This window comes from Dipodomys merriami, unplaced genomic scaffold (genome assembly GCF_024711535.1).
Source record: "Dipodomys merriami isolate MVZ:Mamm:240054 unplaced genomic scaffold, mDipMer1.0.p SCAF_1, whole genome shotgun sequence".
Lineage (NCBI taxonomy): Eukaryota > Metazoa > Chordata > Mammalia > Rodentia > Heteromyidae > Dipodomys > Dipodomys merriami.
This window is the reverse complement of record NW_027202270.1, coordinates 113511683-113515976: the sequence shown is the minus strand read 5'-3', so window position 1 is coordinate 113515976 and position 4294 is coordinate 113511683. Positions and strand designations below refer to the sequence as shown.

The 4294-nt window shown below is 36.7% G+C and overlaps 1 pseudogene; it reads right to left on the bottom strand.

Annotated features, from left to right (window-relative positions):
• Positions 1-241: 241 nt before the first annotated feature.
• LOC138804441 (small nuclear ribonucleoprotein F pseudogene) lies at positions 242-516 on the bottom strand (annotated as a pseudogene).
• Between the last annotated feature and the right edge of the window lie 3778 nt (positions 517-4294).

Sequence of the window (4294 nt, the reverse complement as noted above, 5' to 3'; positions counted from 1 at the left end):
TGTCATTTCAACAGTATACAGTTTCAACAATGAACTTTGCATGTAAATACCTACATATGAATAGTAAGCAATTCAGACTGACAAATTTTTATTGTCTAGAAATATATATATATATATATATGTATATAAAATCCCCCACAAAAAGGTGCCATTCTTTCATTTCCCATCTTTTTTTCAATACCTTCTGTCACAAGATGGACTGGAAAAAAATTGTCTAGAAATATATATATAGATCCCCCAAGTGGCTATTCTCTCATTTCCCCATCTTCTTCTTCTTCTTCTTCTTCAACACCTCTGATATAAAGGACATTGTTTCATCTTATTAGAACTTCACCCAGATGTCCAGACAATGCCCCATCTATGTATTCTTCTGTATTTGCCAGCTGCATATTCATATAGCCATCTACAGATACCAGGTAGCCTTTGTATTCCATCCCCCACTTAAGTTTCACCATCACTGGCTTTCCTCTTAGTCCACTGAGGAAAGTTTTGGGATTGAGAGGTAAACTCATCGCGAATACGGGCAGATACCACACCGCCGCCTGTCCCCCGGAACCGCTGCTGCGAGCCCGAACCCCTGAGCAGAGAGAGAAATGGCTGCCCATAAGTTAGTCTTTTAGGGAAAGCATCCTAAGCTCCTAAACTCAAAATCCCTTATCACATTTAAAAATATTTTATTATTGAAGAATGACATGAATATCCAGGTAAACCATCCTATACATGGCTGTAGCAAGTCTTTAACTTCATAAAGTGCAATAGTTTAAATACTCAAATTTTATTTTACCTTGTTTTAGACAAACTGGTCCTCATTGACATTATTGTAGGCCCTCTCACATAATTTTTGTCATTCACCAATTATTAATTTCAGCACTGTAAATTATAGTTTTAAATTTTAATTATTTGATAAAATAAAGTAATAGAAAAAAGTCCCCGAAGACCTCCAACCTCTGTTCTCAGCATAGAGAAAATATTAGATTTAGAAACAATACTTAATTTCTTTATCGTTAGTTTAGGTCTCCTAAACTTAGCATCAAAGAAGGAAGGTCTAAGTATAATTAACACAAATTGGTCCCAACTGTACCAGGGCACCAGTTCCTCTAAGGATAGCTGTTAGATTGACCTTTTTTTTGGAGATGATTAAGTATCCTCACGAACGTTACCGAGTATACAGCAGGCCCATTATCCTGCCTGTCAGATTGGCCTACCATATCCTCTACCAATCTGCACCTAGCTTGCTCTGGATGAATCAAACCCAAATCTAGATTCTAAACATTCAAGTCCAGGAATGTTGTTCAGAACAATTTTTCTGTCTCATACTTCTCTACTCAGTGTAAAAACACCAGTGAGTCTTGTTTATATTGTAGAGCTGACTCCATATATTATAGTTTATATTATACAGCCAAAACTGTATATTAAAGTTTATATTATAATGCCTTCTATTTTAGCTATTTTTTAGCTATTATTTTAGCTATTTTTCTCAGTTGTCAGAATACAAAATGAAGATGATATTTGAAAATTCAAACATGTAATTCTGTAGATAGCACTTGGCTTTGAATTTGTATGTGAATGTTTAAGCTGTTTTTTTTTTTTCTGTACCTGAACTGGGATTTGAACTCAGAGCTTGACACTTCCTTAGTTTGCTTGTTTGATTGGGGCTCTATTACTTGAGCCATAGCACAGACTAGCTTTTGTCCAGTTATTTTAGACATGACAGGGATACAAGAAGGTTTCAGAGGTGGTATCAAACTTGCTTATAATGGCCCATCCCCCATCCCTTCTGGTGGAATTCCTGTGAGTCATCATTTTCCATTAGGTCCTACTTCTTAAAGTTCTACCAACTCAATATTACTATATCAGGGTCCAGACTTTTAATGAATGAACTTTAGTGCATTACACTCAAATAATATGCGAACTACAGTAGCAACTATTCTGCCATTATGAAAACTTGGAAACTTGGAAGTCTACAGAAACATGCATACATGCATATGCACACACACATACACACACACACACATACACACTTAACTGAAGTCAATTAACAAAGTAATGAATATTTACAAAACCAATCTTAAAAGAAGGAAACACGGACAGATGGGTCTGCCACATGCTGCAGCTGTTTCTGTAGGTGCTGCTGCTGCTCCTTCTTAAAAAGGCAGTTGATGGGCTGAGATGTGGTGACAAGCTTATTAGTGTGTCATGTTACTGAAAGAACAAAAGTTGCAGACACAATGTGCTAACAAGGTAGGTACTGGTGGCCTCTTCTAAAACACTCAGGAAGTTAACTGTGCACTGAGAAAAGAGTCTGCTGTTTGAAGGGACTGATGTCAATATTATTCAAACATTCTTATGTGTTACAATCATATATGGGGTAATCTGGGATTGCTAGTGTCCCAGCTTCTTTCCTGAAGCCAATATAGATCTTCTCTGAATGTAATGTCAGCCAAGGTGTCATATTATAAAAAAGAAAGCTAAAAATAATGTACATTATCCAATAGGAAACCAGCAGGGCAGTGAGAAAATAAGATCAGGGGAATAAAATGAAAAAAAAAAGTAGAGTAGAAATACATCCAAATGGAAACTGGATAATAGTGCTATCCATTAAAATAACTGTGCTGAAAAACTGTGGATAAAAAGTGAAAAATACAACAGTATAATGGGAAAAAAATGGACAAAGTAAGCTCTTTGAAGATGTTTTGGTAGCATGCTAGGCAATATTGATGAAGTATTGGCTATTTGAAATAGACACCAGAAAAAAATAGGCAGAAGTAATCATAATGTTTTAAAAAGTATGGAAATTTACAAAAATAAAGTAAGAGAAGTGAGGAGAAGGAAGACTAACTCGTATGTAATGGGACCTCAGTGAAAAGGTTGAAGGGGGTGATATGTTGACTTGACTTTGCCATTAACTGTGCTACTTTTGTCTGTCATGATTCTGATGATCAGATGATCTATCATCCTACTAGTTATCAGTGAGCCTAGTCCTGTAATGATTTCTCCCACAATGACCCCTGGCATACAAAGAAAACTTCCACAGTAGTTCTTGGTGATGCTAGCATCTGTTTCTCTAACTCATCCATTTCGTTTGCAGTGTCAACAATGCATCCTTTGCGATATGCCTGGAAGGTAATAATTTTATGGGCTTTCTGCCTCATATTGCCTACATCCTACAGCCTAAGGTACTTTTTCCAGGTCTTCCTTCACCATCTGCCATGATAATACTGGCATTTTCACTCCATATGAGTGACTGGGTTTTTCATGTTTCTAGGTGTCTTCTTAGTAGACTGTATATAACAGCAATTGAATCTTTGATGAGTTGTTAAATGCTGTGTGTCATTAGAGTTCACTTAAATGAATAATTGCTTCCTAATTGAATCCAGTATTCAATTGACTGAACCAAGAATTCTCAAAATCTAGTTCTATGCTTAGTTTCTCTGCTCCTTCAAGGACATAGTGGCTAGATTTGCAGATCCTTTCAGTATAGACTTCCTTCTATCAGTCTATGGAGTCCTCAGCTTAGTTGTAACATAACCTAGTTCATGTCTTAGTAGCCAAGATGAAATTTTTCTTGAGGTGGGTGTGTGAGGAGAGTATCCTGAGTTTTTCCGGAGTAACTCTAATAATCTATTAGCCCACTGCTCAGGGGTCAGTTGGGTCTGAGGATTCCACAGATTCAAAATTTAGGATTTCTACCTTGACAGAAGTGCCTGTCTTGGTTGTGAACTTAATCCTCTTTGGATTTTAGCTACTTTTGCAATCAACTCTGGGCAAGATCCTGGGCTTTCTTTGGCATTCAAACTATAGGAGATAAGAGAACCCTGTATGCAAAGAACACATTGCTCTTTCATTCCTAATTTAGTACTTAATTGATCATTATTCCAGGCTTCCTAAACATGCTTTTATTCTTCTCCCCCCACCCCAAATGTCAATTAGGATGAACAGTAATCTCTTTTTCATTGCTCTTACAGTTAAAATTCCCTTCCTACTTCTCAAAGGTTAAATCTGTTCCATTTGCACAGCACTTTCTTCTACCAAGGATGCATTACAGTTCGATACCTAAGAAAATTTAATAGTTGACCTCTCCCTGTTTGAAATCATCCAGCCTTGCCCTACTTTCTGTACCAAAGATAGCAATCTTCATTGTTATCTGGATAACATAAGATGGAGTTCCCGTTTTCCATGCTACATTATTTTAACTTGTAGTAGCATGAATAGTTACAGTTGGGGACACTGAGCTAGATATGATGATGTAGCTGATTTGTTGAGAGTATGGTAAGCATCAGCAGCTATAGAAAAA